Here is a 16,781-nt window from a genome sequence, read left to right as displayed (position 1 = left end):
GTTATGCCTGCTCTCAGTGCCGTCCCCAGGGGCTCTGCCTCTCAGAGTCCCAGCAACCTCTCCAACCTCGGAGAGAAAGCTGCCTTCGAGTTCCGACTGAAGCCAGACAATCCCTCTTCTTCCGTTTGAGTCTGGGTCCCTAGAGACTCGCCCGGATCTGAAGCTCAGAGTCTGAGACTCCCTCCCGATTGAAACAGACAACCGCGCCCTCAGCCACCAGCCCACTCCGCATTCACTCCGCACCTGAGTATTTCACTTCAGCACTGCACCTCCTCTGAGTCTGGGTATGATATTCTCTTTCCTTCCAGTTGTAGAATTTCCACTCAGCCAGCCTTCCTGTGGTTCTGGATGATGTCCGTTCCGTCTTTTAGGTGTAATTTGAATTGATTGTTCGAGGCAGCAATCTCTGGCATTAACCTATGCCGCCATCTTGGTTTCTCAATCGCTATCTGTCACTGTGAATTTTACAATCAATACACAATAACAAAATAACTTTTGTTGGGGAGTATGGCATGATAAAATTATATATAATATTATATCTCTTAAAATTTGTTTTAAGAATCTTTTTTCTTTTTAACATAGAAAATTTCCCCTCACCCCTCTTACTAAAAAGAGGGGACCTTCCTCCTGGGGAGTTGGGGCCCACTGTTCTAAACACACCCACTGTTGCCTGTTTTTCCTCTCCCTGTTGCATACCCCTGCCTGGCCTCTCCCTCACCCCCAAAATCCTGATGCTTTAATTGCCTTCATTTTCTCAGTCTCCACCCCAAATTCCCTTTTTTCCCTTGGCCACACAGTTGATGTGACAACAGAGAAGAGGAGGCTCCAAGATAGAAGAGGTGGGTTAGATGCTCTTTGTGATTCTCCTGACATGATATTATGGGCTTTCAGTTGTGAGGTACCCAAGATGAAAGAGTGGGGAAGGCCTGTTTTGTGCTCCTGCATCTCTTTGTCTGCCATTTTCCTTCACTTTGACAATACTGACACCACAGGCTGTTGCAAGGCTCTGGCGATGACAATTTGTAATAGTGGGAAGAGAGCCTGACTGGTGTGGCTCAGTGGTTGAGCGTCAACCTATGAACTAGGAGGTCACAGTTTGATTCCCAGTCTGGACACATGCCTGGATTGCCAGCTTGATCCCCAGCATGGGGTGTGCAGGAGGCATCCAATCAATGATTATCTCTCATCATTGATGTTTCTATCTTTCTCTCCCTCTCCCTCTTTCTCTCTCCCTCTCCTTTCCTCCTTCTCTTTAATATTGTTAATAAAAAATATTTTAAAAAAAGAATGGGAAGAGAGCTGAGGCAGAAACATTAAAGTCTTCTGCTCCATGATGTTCAGGGGACTCCTAGAAATAAGTGTGTGCCTGTCCCTGTCACTATCCCAGAGCTGCAAATCACCCTAGCGTGCTCATCACCTCTAATGTTCTCTCCTTGCCCTGAGCACAAGTTAGGTCCTTGATGGCTTCTGAGGTAGAGATTGGGAATTCTCTATAAAGAAAATACATCTTAAAGTCAAGCCCTGTGACAAAACAAAGGGAATATTACATGCCATGAGAAAGCAAACTGAGGAAGGTCACGGACCTCGAGTTGGGATTCAGGATGTCCTCTTGGTGTATGAAAACCAGCTGGAAATTATCCCCAAAAGGTATTATGGAATCTCCAAATTAAAACCACTATGGCTTTAAAACCTAATCCAAGCCTCCATCCGCTGAGCCTCTTTTATAAGCTGCGACGAAGGCTATTATTTTTAAATGGCCATTAAAATGGGAAGTTCACTTAAAAAGAGAAGATCAAACTTGAAAGGAAATAAGAACAACAAAAATCAGAATTACAAAACTTAATCAAAATAATGTCAGTACCATTTCATCCTCATCTTTGATTCATGCTTTCTAGAAATAAAGATTGGTAAATTAAAAGTTTTTATTTGGCATTTATTGTATATTTTGGAGGATTTGTAAATCTGGCTTTTGATTTGTTGACATTGTGGCTGCCTGGTAGGAACGGTAAATCAGTTTTCTGGCGTGACAAATCAATTTTGTTTTAGAAAGGAAGCTCAGTGGCTAAATGAAGTGGAGGAATAAAGGGACATAAATACTGTGAGCTTTGGATGGAAGAGTGTCAGGAATAGGGCAATGAAAGCCCTATTTGCATCCTGGGAGAGCAAAGGTTTTCAGTTTTTTCTTTTGGTGATAACAGACCTTAGATTATGGTTTTCAAGCTGGCTTCAAACCATCGTGAAGGTTTATATAGCTCATGAAATGTGTTTTGAAAATTTTGTGTTCTTGTCATCAGTAGGAGAATTCAAATAGAAATTCAACTAAAAGTGCTATCTCTTGAAAAGCAGTCAGAAGTTCTGGCCACTTGGCCTGTGAGTGTTCATGGCAACAGCCAGCTGGGGTTATGGAAACATGTCCCCTGTACCTCGGTCTTGAGCTCGCTTACATCACCTTCCTGGTCTTCCTTCTGCTCGCTTACATCACCTTCCTGGTCTTTCTGAACATTTGATCTCGTGACGCCATTTTACACACTAAGATACTCCAAAAAGTAGAGTTTGGGGAAAATCATACTAAAACAATTAATTATTTATCAGAAATTCAAATTTAACTTGGTGCCTTATGCTGAATCTGTTACTCCTACAGGGTAAGCAGAATTTTGAGATGGCCACCAGGATTTCCACACTGTTGGTATACGTACTCTCTCCTGGAATATGGACAAAACTGAATATGATGGATTTCACTCCCACAGTCAGGTTATATGAAAGGTGAAGAGATTTTGCAAATGTATTAGGTGCCAAATGATTTGACCTTGAGGTCATTAAAAAGGGGTGGTATGACTTAATTGGGTCAGCCCTTAAAAGATACTGTCCTTTCTTGAAAAAAAGATTTGGAGAGTGAGATTCTTTGATTGGTCTTGAAGAAGTAAACTACTGTGTTATGAGAGGGCCTGCTGTGGAGCCCATGTGACAAAGATCTTACAGTAGGCCCCAGCCAACTGTTAGGAAGAAATGTTGACCCTAGTTGTGAGGCTACAAAGAAATGAATTCTGCCCATAACCAGTGAGTTTGGAAGAGGACCTGAGACTCAGATAAAAACTCAGGCTGACCACCATCTTGACTTAGGCCTGTGAAACCCTAAACAGAGAACCCAGTTGAACCAGGCCCAGACTCCTGATCCAATGAAACTGTAAGGTAACAAATTTGTGGTATTTTGAGCCACTGAGTTAGTGATAATGTATTGCACAGCAATAGAAGACTAATACACCTATCAAAGTCTCAATTTCTTTAAATTGACTTAAAGAAAATTCAAATACTCTTTGTTCATTACAGGGATACTCATAAACCACTAATGAGTGAAATGACAAGGTATTTCCCCTCTTAACTCAGTGGTGCTCAGGTTACTTTTATCACCAGAGTTCTGATATGCTGACTACCAGTGAAACCGACACCTTTGTCTATATAGGGGAAGGTTAATATAAACATACACGTGACATTATTGAACTAGACTCCATTAGCTCCTTCATGACTCCTCTTGACTTATGGCCTCTCCTCTTCATGGCCTCTTTCTCAGTTTCATGGACTTTTAACTTTCCTTGCTACACCAACACTTATTTCTCCATCTTTTCCAAATTCCTGATATCAAGACTCTAATGGGACCAATAGCCCCCTGTTTCTGAAGAGTTTTACATCAGCCCACATTAAATATCCAAGAAACAGCCTGAGTGAGGAGCAATTCTGGTTATCTACTGCAGAGTAACACACTTGCTATTTGGGGCTCAGTGGGTCCAGCTCATCTCAGCTTCTTGTGGCAGCAGCTGAGGTGGCTCAAAAGGAGCTGAAGGATCCACTACCAAGACGAGTAGCCCACATATCCAGAAGGTTGATGCTGGCTGTTGGCTAGGAGCTTGGTTAAAGCTGCCGGCTGGGCATCTCTGCATGGCTACTTTGTGGGCATTCTGCATGGCTACTTTGGCTTCCCACAGCATGGCAAGGAGTATTCCAAAAGAGAGGAAGTAAAGGTTGCCCATCTAGTAGGGCTTAGGTCTGGAACCATGGATAGCACCATTTCTACTGTATTCTTCCACTGTATTCTAATCACAGAGTCATGGAGAGGAGGCATAGACCTCTCCCCTTTGTGGGTGGGTGATATAGAATTTGTTGTCATATTTTTCTACCAAAATATGGGAATCACCAACCTAATATTTGACTGTGCTTATGTCAGGTGACCATTTCTGGTCAAATCATTATGGCTGAGTGAAGACTGCATGGTACTGAACATGGTTTCCTGTGTAAAGGAAAAGATAAAAATATTTAAAGAACATATCTCTTATCAAGAAATGTGGTTAAGGCCATTTTTCTTAGAAGGATTCATGTCAGGTGGCAGGCAACACCTCCTTTAGGGTGGGTGGGGCTCTGGGGAAATGGTTTTGCAGGGCCTTTGTCTATAACAATAATTTGTTGAAAAATTTAGTTTTTGTTCTAAAATGGGTCCATTGAAATATGGCGATTTATTGAAAAAGATTTAGGGTAATGGATAGAGAAGAAGTTCTTATGTATTTGTTTGTTACCCAATCAGAACATGCAAGAGTCATACAAACCAGTGAGTCACCATTATTCTGGAGACCAATCTTGTATAATCCTGTGAAAGAAATAATATGCCACCAGGCAGGAGCAATCTAATTGCTGTACACTCTCTTGAGACTGGGGACCAGCAATAGGATCCCAAGACAAATTGTAAGAGTTGTAGTCTTCCCCAGAGCATCTGGTCAAACACTTGCATAAAGAAGAGGGTCAGAGCGTGCCCTGGAAGGAGAAACAGGGACTAAGAATTGGAGAGGGATTTAGAAAATTTTGAGGAAACCCTCCAAAGAGCATGGCTCCTGAGATGTGGGATTTTGGTGCAAAAAGGCCTTTGAGTGTGGTAATGATGGCAGGCAACATAAATGAAGTGTCTAGATCTTTTTCTTTTAAATAGTGAGCAAATGAAATGATAAAATAACTTTGCCTACAATCAGGCTTACTGTGTATGCTTACAAATTAATGTTATTTTTATGTGTCTAGTACTCCATATGCCTTTCTTCAAGCAAACATAGACCCCTTAAAAGGATTCCATTCCACATATCTCAGAAAGAACTTCCCTGACCTGGGTCCTGGGCCACAGTGGTGGACACATGACCAGAGCTTGCTTACTCCCTATATCATCTGGCCATGATAATTCATTTGGAGATGGGCATTTAGTCAGAAGGACTATCTTTTGAGATTTTGTGTATAATTCTGTCACTATTATGTGTGTGCAGATGTGTGTATTTATTTGGAAGAACATATACAAAAATTTTTATATTGATTATAAAAATTAAGATTATATGTATATATTATGTATCTTCATGTTTTTATGTTTTTAATATTATGCAATGAATATTTACTTTTTGGCAATTAATCAAGAGATCACTGAAATTTCAGAAAAGTTTAAAATCTAACGGACAGGAAAAAGAATGTTTTCTAAATCAAAATAAGGTGATTCTAACATGCCCCAAAGGAGATAATTAACTACATCTAAGGTCTTATGCAGTGGGCCCATGGACCATTCATTTCAAATCTAAAACATGTAAACAGTCTTAATTAAAAAAAATATGTAGCTCTAAAAGAACTTTAAAAATAACAATCATTATCATCAACTAGAATTACCATTGAATGAAAGAAGTCAAAGTTCAATACTGGGCTTTAGATGGAAACCAACAGGAAGTAAATTACACCCATGTCCTGGGCCTCGCTGTGATAAAGCTGAGTAGAATTTTATCCAGAGCCAGACACCCAGCTTATTATAGGCCACAGCTAGGAAACTCATTACTAAATGTATACTTGAAGAAGCAAATGGACAGTCGTAGGTTTAGCATTTCTGTCTCATTACTTAGACGTATGACATGGAAATTTCTGAGGGTAAGCACAACTTTTAAATCATATTTTATGGTATTAGGGAAGGGTGTGTCAAAAATTAATTCAGCAAAAATTGGAATATATTGAGTTCAAAACTTATTAGAACTCTAAACAGTAGCTTTCACTGATTTTGTTGCTGGAAGGATGGTACTTATCATGTGTATTTTAAAAAAATAACCATTGGTGAAAAGAAAAGATCAGACAGAAGTTACAAATTTGATTTGAATTTTTCTATATGATAAGAACTATTGTTTGTATAATCCATCATTGCTTTAAAATAGCTCTCACCCTTATTAATTCACTGGATTCCCATGACAACCTTGTGAAGCACATGAGACAGGAATTATTAGATCTGTTAATGTAAAAAACACACCATTCAAAGCTGTAAAGAATTTTGTAAGTTTATTTGAGCCAAACTGTCGACAGTTGCCAGAATCTCAATATTGAGATAGTGCTCTGGAGAATGGCAGTTTTTTCATTTTGTTTTATGTATTACCATCAAAGGAGGGGATGTAAGTGGGTTACATGAAATCCACTGGTAACAGATTGGGGAGGTGGGAGAAAGCAAAGTGGGGAAACCTCTGGGATTGGGTAAACAGTAAAATGATAGACACATGCTTCTTTTACATTGGTGGGTATAGGATAGTTAACAGTCAACCATTAACACAATAACAATCAGGGAATCTGTGATCTCTGCCAGGGCACCAGGGCAGTGCCCTGAGGGGTCTGGAATAAGAGAAGTTACAAGTTGCCCTGGCGTTTCACAGGTATGTTATCTTGGATGCAAAAAGACAATAGGCTCAATAAAGATCAAAGTTGATAGTTGCCAGGGAACATACTGGCCTAGGACATGACTACCCACTATACACTACTTTAATTATAATAAAAGGCTTTAATTTCAGATCATCCTTCAGACTTTAGGTCTCTTGAGTTTGCAAGGCCACCACAGAGGCCTTTCCTGAGTTAGCCAGGTTAGCACATGACCCCTTTTTGTCCACAATTCCAATGAGGCAATCGAGTCCCAGAAGGGGCACATTCCCAAGGAAACATAATGGGTAAGTGATAAAGTCAGGATCAACACCAGATCATCTCTCTCCAGTTTCAGTGCCCTTTTTCTATCTCAGAATGGGGCCTAGGAAATATGGCCGCTCAGAGATAACTGCCAGGGACATCTGTTTTCCCACTTCCTGAATGTAGTAGAGAAATTAATCAGTTTTACAAGAGAAAATGCATTTCATTATGAAATAATTAAATCAGCTCTTCCCTTCCAGGGAAGAAAGGAAAGCAGTAATTTAGTTACTCAAAGAAAACAAGTGAGATGTGGAGGAAAATGAAAGCCAAGGAGCCTGTGGGGGAAGCCCTCAAGAGTGACACAGGTGTCAAAATAGACACATCAGGAGGAAGGAAGGCTAGACTCCTGCCAGGCTCTACCTTAGTTAAGCATGCAGTTGTATACATGGGTCCTTTGGTTGCAAGATACGTGGAGTCAGAGAAAAGGTAATATCACTAGATCAAAGCTGGAGTTTTATGGAGCAAGTTAGGAATGGGGTGAGGGAAGCAATGTAAAGTTGGTTGGGTCAGAGGCACCATATAGGGGAGCAAGGAATTATAAACTTTAGTACAGAAAGTAAAGGCTTTGACAGACAGTAGGAGGGTCCTTACTGAAGCATATTTAATGGGGTTTGTAAACAAAAACAGATGAACAAGGGTCATTCATTCATTTATTCATTCAGTGGGTCAATGTCAACCTAGTGTTAGATGGCTTTGATTAGGAAATACTGCTCTTGAATATGCAACTTTGTGAGACAAAATTATTTGATATTGTTGGAAAGGAGCTTGGCTTGGATGCAGATTATAGAATATAAATGGGGAGGAAACCAAAGGGCAACTGGTTTCAACCTACTTAGAGATGGAGAGACCAGTTTAGTGGCTTTAATGTCTGAGAGTCTGAAAATTCTGTTGTCTCCAATACATTTTCTCTATGTAACATCAAATATTCCAATATCAAAATTTAAGGATGCCAATATCTTCAAGGAAATAAAATAATAACCATTATAGAAATAAAAAGGAATGTAATGAATGATTAGGAAAACACAGATCACTAAAATTGACCACCAAAAGAAATAGAAAATCTAAAGAAAAACACACAAAAAAACCACCAACTACCATAAAATGTAGATGCGGGTGTTTACATACATAAACACACACACATAAAAGCAGAAGTGAATTCTGGACTTTTAAATCTCAATACTTGAACAATTTTGTCCCCTATTTATAAAAAGATACAAGTTTTTAAAACAAAACAATTAGCAAATTGAATGCATATTTAGAATTAAAAAAATAAGAAAAGGAAAAGTTACAAACACTAAACCCAAATCCATATATTATAAAACTCAGATAAATAATATATTCTAATGAATTTATTTATCTGTAATACTTTTATTTCTGTAGTTCTCAATGGCATAATTTGTGATTTCTTCATATAAAAATAATTTTTGAGCATTGTTCTCTACAAAAAGGTAAGAAAGAAAATTGGTGTTTCCTATACTAATATTTTTCAAAATTTGTCTTTTATTATTTTCTTTTTCAATTTATTTCAGCTTCAAAGCTCATTACTGATAATATGAAAACATTTTAGGATTGTTTGCAAATTTGGGAAAATAACTATTAAGTTTCTTTCATGTCTGAGATATGTAATTGTAGGTATTTTAAGTTTTCTTGTACAGTATTTAATCTTAAATTCTGTTCGAATTGATTACTCATTACCTAGAGCAATTCAAATGCATTTTTAAATTGCTGTTATGTTGCATTGAACTGAGTGATTGTAAAATCAAATTACTCATAAGCTATATGCACTGACACATTGATAAATACTGTCACCGGGATACTTGTTTACTCAGGCACTTTCAGTTTGGGGTGGTAATTTAGCATGCAATTTATCTGGACCTCCCAACCTGCTAAAACACAATTCAGTATATAATGAAACAAAACAAACAAAACAAAATAAAAACAAAAAACACATGACTTCACACACAGATGTACTTGCTATTTTCAGCACTGCTACAGAATGATGCCCTACACATGAAAATTCTATTCACTTTGCACAAATTGATTGTTTTTTTTATAAATGTATATACTGAATTATTGAGTATTTTCCTTCTAGGGGAAGTCTTCCATTTTGACTAGGAATTATTGGAAACAAACCCTTTGCTCACACAGTGATATGTACAAGTGGAAGACTTCACTCTGATTAGTTTCTGGCCCCATACACTCTAACTTTGTTTCTCCTCTACCCCAGACACTTCCAGAATCAACATCATGCCTAATGGAGATACAATTGAAAAGAAGAATAACAAGAGGAAATCTAGTTTTTCCAGGTATTAAAACATGTTGTACATCTATACTAATTAAAGTGGTGTGGTATTGTGACATGAATAAGCATATCTGTAAATTATACCAGGAATCCCAGAATATAATCCCAAATACATATGTGAATTTAAAATATGTAAAAGGGATTTAAAAATGTGTTCAAAACATAGAGTTGATATATATAACAACTGACCTCCCCTTACACATAAAAATGACCATATTTTTTAAAGATTCAATACAAGTTGAAACAATAAAATAGAAGAATATATGAAAGGGTTATTTTAAAATAATATTGGAGAGAAGAAGTAATGTCTTATATAACACAAAACCAACATGAAAAACATAAATTTAACCATGCAAGTGAAAAAAAATTTCTGCAAAGAAAACGAGTCAAAAACCACTAACTAGGAGCAAATATTTGCAACTCATATTGCAAATATAGAGATCATCTCTTTTATAGAGAACTTCTATAAATCAATCAGAAAAATACAAAAGTCTTAAAGAAAAATAGGCAAGAGATTTCAATAGACAGTCCACAAAATCAGAAATAAAGAGGATTGTTATATATGTAAGAAGATGCTCAGCTTAATAATAAAAAGAATGCAAATGAAAACCACAGGAAGGCACCATTTTCTACCCATCAAATTGGCAAAGTTAAGAACATTTAATAGCATTCTGTGTCAGCAGGGTGTGTGGGAAAATGGGAACTCTCACACACTGGGAACATGATTGGTACACCCTCCTCACAGGGCAATTTGGCAATATTGATTCACTTTACACATGCCCATCCCCTTTAATCCAGGAATTCCACCTCTAGAAATTTACCTTTTTAATGCAAATTAGGTTGAACCAAATGGAATTGTTGTTTAGGTGGGCCTAAAATGGTTCACGATCTATAATTTTATGTGGTTCGACTCAGTACTTGAAAATGATCAAAATAATGAGTGTACAAAGAAATGTACATGCAGGCTGGATAATAGGCAGGCTGGATAAGCTTTAACATTCCTTATCTTGACCTTCTACCATGAACGCTATAATATGAACTACAAATATTTTCATTAATGAATTTGTTCTTAGAAATCTAGTGGAGCACTGGCTTCTTTAAGGCTCTGTACAATTTATCCATGGCCATAATAAAGCTGCATGATGAGCAACCATGAATCCTCTGTGGCAAACAACAATTAATGTCTGTACAATGTGTGAGTCTTCAGGGTTCAGCTGACCTGGGCTGTGGTCAGCTGATCTCAGCTGAGTTTGCTCATCTATCTGCAACACAGTTCCAGGTCAGCGGGATGGCTTTGCTGATCTGGGCTGGGTTTATCCATATCTGGGGGTTGGCTGGCTGTTGGCTGGGATAACAGAGGCAGCTCAGCTCTTCTTTGTGCATCTCTTCTAAGAAGCTAGCCTGTAGGCATGTTCTCATTGCAGCTGCATACGTGTAAGAACAGGCAGAAATGGTCAAGGCCTCTTGAGCTCTAGCCTCAGAACTGGAGCAGGGTCCCTTTGCTGCTTTCTATTGGGCTTAGCAAGTCACAAAGCCAAACCATATTCATTGTGTGGGAATTAGACTTCACCTCTTTAGTGAGAAGAATTGTAAAGTCACATGGCGAAGGGGATGGGTACATTGAAGAATGAGAAAAGGGATCATTATTTCAATCAATTCAACATGGGCTCCAAATTGTTACCATGAAGTCAGTTTGTAGCCAGCTTATTTTATAGTCTACCCACATCAGCTGGCTGCCATCTCTAGAGATAAGTTGGGGAAACGTATCAGGAACTGTTTTCCCTTACCCCTAATTGCGAGCTTTGATCTTTCAAGGGGCTAGAGTTGGTCCAAATTCAGCTCTCCCTCTGGGGCACTGGGCATAAGACTGAAATACCCCAACTCCTCTCCTCTCTTCCCTTATAGCTCTCAAATCTAGCTCCTCCTGCCTCAGTGTACTATTTTATTTCCTATATCTTGTTAATATCATATTTTAATCAGTAGGATAATCTCCAAGCTTTTCAATTGCCTGTCACTTCATAAGTGCTCGATGAATGGTAGCTATTATCATTATAATGCAGATATTCAGAATAAGGTGCTATATTTTGGAACAGATCCAAAGTTCTTTGATTAGTAAAGTACAAAAAAAGGTCTTATTATAAGCCTGTCTGAGCCATTAAGAATGGTCTCCCAGGGCAGCAATGTGACAGGCCAGGCAGGATAGGTGCTGCATTGCAGGAGTTGTGTATTATGAACATCATCCAGCTTTTAGTCCTGAGATCTACACTTGTGCATTTGTGACTGTTCATTTTATCCAACTTTCACACCTTCATACACTTAATTAAATGTCATTTTCTTATGGGACTTCTGGAGCAGAGGGAAGAGGGTGCATTAAACAAACAAGAACTCTTAGTCTTTTTATTCAGCCATTAGACGTTCATTTATCAGTGCTCTTGTACATAATTAATGGTCTCACACAGCTTGTGACAGCTGGTTTGTCGCAGCCAAAATCAACCTTACTAAGTTAAGATTTGGAGGCTTGCCACAAGAGGCTAGTTAAACTTGTCACTAACTCCTCGTTTACTATTTTAATAGGCTTTTCTGGCATAGGAGCCATTTGCCTGGACTCTCTTTCCTCTCAACGTACAGAGGCGTGAGTTCAGCTTCATCACTCCACATGTCTTCATCTTGTCACAAACGCTCAGAGAACAAGGTTTGAAAAAGGTCAAATCAACAAAGAGAAGTTCATGGAAAAGCTCAAGTGAAAACACCATGGACATGCATAGAAACAAAGTTGAGTATTGGCAACTCATAAAACAAAACTCTATTATCAGCTTGTCCAATTATCAACAAGTCCTTTGCCCCATACACACCAAAGAAAAAAAGATTAGAAATAAACATGAAGGGTACAGTTGATGTCATCTCACTCTATGTATGGCAGCATTAATCTGGTCTCTGAGGGAAAGGAAGAGAATGTGTGGCAGCCCTACTGTGTGTTGCATCCCGTATGAATGATATTGTTTGTTCCTGGCAAAATTTTGTTTGCCTTGCAAAGTTGATTACTGAATCCATTATAAAAAGGTTCATCAAGGGAAGTGATTGGTCCAATGTCACATGGCTCCTCAAGGCAGAGCCAGACTTTGAACTCAAGTTTGCCTACTTCCAGGGCAAGTTTTCTCCACTCTGTAAGGATGGGTAATTCAGTCTATATAAAGAATTTAGAATCTGAGAGGCTGTTTATATTGATGTTGATGGCAATTGGTACTTCAAGCACATAGAACATTGTTAGTCCTTTATAGCTTAGAATTGGATGGGAGAGATCAGGGTAAACATTCACCAATGATTTCTTTCTAGTGTCACCTGTCCTGCTACCTGAGAAAAAGCAGTTGTAGTTATGGAAGCAAACCAGGCAGAAATAGTCCTTCCAATTTTTCCCAAGTGCCTTGTTATGTACTTACTATTTGTCAACAACTACAGTAGGCATTCTTCATAGGGGATCCTATTTTCATCTTTACAACAATCCTTTAAATTATCGGTAACCTCAATATTACACATTTTGAAATTGAGACTCAATTTCAGAGGAGTGAAATAACTTAGAGACACACAGCTAGTAAGTGACAACTCTAGCCTTGAACTCAATTCTATCTGACCCCCAAGACCATGCTGTTTGGATTTTACTAATTTTCCACTATTTTTTAATCCAACTAAGATGAATATCTTGACCTTGTGTATTTGTCTGAGGAAAAGAAAGCGCACCTGAAATGATCACCAGAGAGAATCCTTTTTATTAGGGACAAATTTCCTGACATTTGGGATTATCTAGAAAAGGCTCAGAGGTCCTGGATGGTGCTGCAGAAGTATGGGGTGAGGCCGAGGAGGAGGGGAAGGTGGCTTTATGAAGGTCTTGTGAAACCTCAGGTTCTACGGAGAATTATGGCCTGGCCCTTAGCTTCAGGCTTTCAAACTTAGGAAGAGGCGGGCAAAGTAAGACGATAGTTGGTGGATTCACATGGGCAGCACCCTACTCCCCCACCTCCAAAATGATCTTAGATGATCAATTTCTGAGGGAATGTTTCATCCTTTTACTTACATCTATCCTCCTTGGCCCAGGGGACTACTTTAAACATATGTCACTTATTACTTGGCAGATGATACAGCAAAGGCATATTGGATTCTTCTAATGTGGGAAAAAGCTCTCCAAGAGGGTAGCAGAGACAATATGAGCCTGGCTAAGGTTGCAGTTTGGGATGATCAGTCCATTCAGAGCAGAAGGTCAACCAGAAGTTGGGAGACTAGATCTGCACCGTGGAACTTTGGAATGGAGGGTCCTGATGAATAAGGAAGAGTTAGACAGGCACTGGAGATCCTGGTCACCTGGTCTCCATTCCTGGATAGGACTGTCATTTCAATGAGATTTGGAATTTGGGTCAACTTCCAGCCTTTGTGCAAATTAGGAAAAAGGCAACTTTTCTAGGTGGATGAAAGGAAATGTGCTTCCTCCTCTCGGTGAATGTCAGCCCGAGCCAGATCTCACAGTGTGGTGGAGATTTGGCCTGATTCATTCCCTGAGACAGGCATATGTGGGCAGTGCACAGTCTGCATCACTGTTCATGGCAGTCTGGCCTGGATAAGGCTAGGAGAGGGAAGCAGAATCCTTTGATATGTGGAGATTATAATAATAATGATAATAAAGTTTTTATGAGGATCAAAGGAGATCCTCATAAATATAATATTATGTTATGTAGCATATTATGCCTGGCACATACCAAGTCAGGGTATGTTAACTAAATAAACCCCAAACTGGGTCAATTTGGCAGCTTCCTTCTTTCAGTGTTTGTAGGGCCACTACAGATGATTTTCCATTTTTAAGTCCATAACTACTCAGAGTTCACTTCTAAGAATACAAAGCTTTTCTGCACAGCTTAAAAGTTCACCCACTGTAGTTAACTTTTCTTCATTATATATTTGTCCATCATCTAATTGTTTTTCCTTTTTCTACTGGTCTCACAATTTTATAAATCTGTGACCATTTAGACTTTAGATGTCCATACAAAGCATCCATCTAATAAGAGTCTCTCTTACAGACTTCTCTCTCAGGAGATAAGAAGGCACTATCTTCCGATGGGATGTTGCCAGAAAATGTTCGCCTTTTCAAATGCCTAGCATCTGCTGCATATCTAAGAACTGTGTCTCACCACAAGCTGTTAGCAATGACCTTCCTTTTCATTGTGTCACCAGCCTCCTAAGTGGTCCTGGCTCTACTTCAGCCAGTGATCTGCATGGGCTTCACACTTTCTTCTTCTGCATCCACCGACTCTCATCAGGCTCTTTTCCTACTACATCTTCCTTTGCCCTCACCTAAACCACTGCAATAGCTTAATAGACCTAACAGATCTTTTCCCACCGAATCCGATTTCTCTAACCTATTTTCCAAACTGCTAGAAGGAGCTTTTTAAAATTAAAATCTTATCATAAAATTATTGAATGTCTCCCCATGGCCTTAGAGGGAACAAAATACTCGTTACTTAATAAGCCCTGGAAGGCCCCTCCATGCCTAGCCCTAGTCTGACTCCACAATCTCATCACTAGCTGCTTCCCCAAGAGAGTCTACACTAAGCCTGATGAACTAAATACAGTTATCTACACTGGTTCAGACCTCCATGTCTTTGTTGATTCAGAAAAAAATTTCTTTGAACATGTCTATTTTTTTCTTGCTTAAGTGATGATCTAATCGTCTTTCCAGGTAAGATGCAAGTATTTCTCCTAGCTGATGATTTCTTTAGTGCCTCCACTGTGCCTAATTCCCCTCTCTCTGTGTTAATGATAATATTCATCCCCTGGGTTGCAATTATGTCTACATGTTTCTCTGTCCTATTATACTGAGAGTTTGTGGGTAACAGAAAGGGGCAGGATATTTTCCATTTATCCTTTCAGATCTATTGTCCATACTTTTCTACCCTGATCTGTGTTCAGGACTGTGTAAGAACTGCATCCATGAGATCATTTGTCGAAGCTTTCCAGGCGATTTCAATCAATGGGACATAATGGTGGGAAATCTGAGGGAAGAAGAGTGAGATAGGGGTGTTTTACTTATAGTTCCCTCCACCAGCCTCCTAAACAAGTTGTGCATTGGCTATATCTGCATTATCTTACCAGAGACCACAACTCCTGTCTATAGCTCTACCTACTGTCTGGGATCCAGTGACCACTGGCTTCTCTTATCTATACAGACCTGGGGAGGTAACAGCTCCCCACTGTTGCTAGCACACGGTGCTGCACCATCCACTGGTATTGCTTATACTTTGGAAAATGGTCCCTTCATCACTCTCCTTAATTAACAAGTGTGTGTAGGCAATCTGCTTCCTGTCAGGTCCTTGATAGATACAGGGACCACGCCTTTTTTCGTTCTGCTATTTCTAGAGTTTAGCACAAATCCTGGACACATGACAGCTGCTCTACACAGTGATCAAGAGCTCAGGCTCTGGGGTCACAGAACTGGTGCTCATTCCAGCTCCAGCTACACTATTAACCGTTAATGGGCAATTACTCCAAGCCTTTGTTTCCTCATTAAATGAGGGGAAAAATAATAATACTCAAATTTTTTAGGTTTGAATGAGATGGTGAAAACAAAATGCCTATCACAGGCCTGTGAGTGGTAAAGAATTTGGCTTTGCCCAAAGAGAAGTCTGGCCTTTGTCCCTGGCTCCTGGGAGGTAACTTCTAAACCCTTGCATTTCCTGTGTGATGGGAGAGAGAGATTATAATACTTATGAGGTGACTCATACTGGGTTCCTCAAGCCACATGATATCATCACCACCTCCATGGTGTGGAGTGATTAGAGACTGAGTTCAATCACATGAACAATCAATCAATCAATCAGTCATCAATAATGCCTAAGAAATGCAGCCCAAATAAAAGCTCTGGACACTAAAGCTGAGTGAGTGTCTAGGTTGATAAGAAGAGTGTGTATGTCACACATTAGTGCTGGAGAGGAATGCAACCTGAGGTGCAGGGCAGCTTCACCCCTAGCACCTGCCGGACTTTGCCCTATGCATCTCCTTTCTTGTCTGACTTTAAGGTAACAGTTTCCTGTAATAGGTTGTGAGTCTAACAGCTTTTAGTGAGTTCTGAGTTCTGAATTCATCTTTCAAATGATCAAACCTGAGAGTAGTTTTGGGAAATCCTCAAACTTGAAGTTGGCATTGGAAGTCTTGCCAATTTGGCAGCCTGGAGGACTGTGCCCTCCCTCAAATCTCCCAGCTTGGCTAACCCTGGGTAGCTTGGCATATGATCAATGCCCAATAAATTTTCCTACTAAATGTTGGTTCAAGAGTGAATGAAAGAAAGGTAATGGACAATCAGCACACATACCACTTTTCACAGACTGGGGAACCTTGGTTGTGGCTGTGGATCCATTATACTATAAATCTGCTTTCAGATTTTTAAATTTTTACTAAATTTAGTAAAATGTTTCTTTTTGAGCAAGAATATTTTATA

Source organism: Myotis davidii, unplaced genomic scaffold (genome assembly GCF_000327345.1).
Source record: "Myotis davidii unplaced genomic scaffold, ASM32734v1 scaffold204, whole genome shotgun sequence".
Lineage (NCBI taxonomy): Eukaryota > Metazoa > Chordata > Mammalia > Chiroptera > Vespertilionidae > Myotis > Myotis davidii.
The sequence above is the reverse complement of the archived record's forward strand: the minus strand, read 5'-3'. Positions refer to the sequence as shown.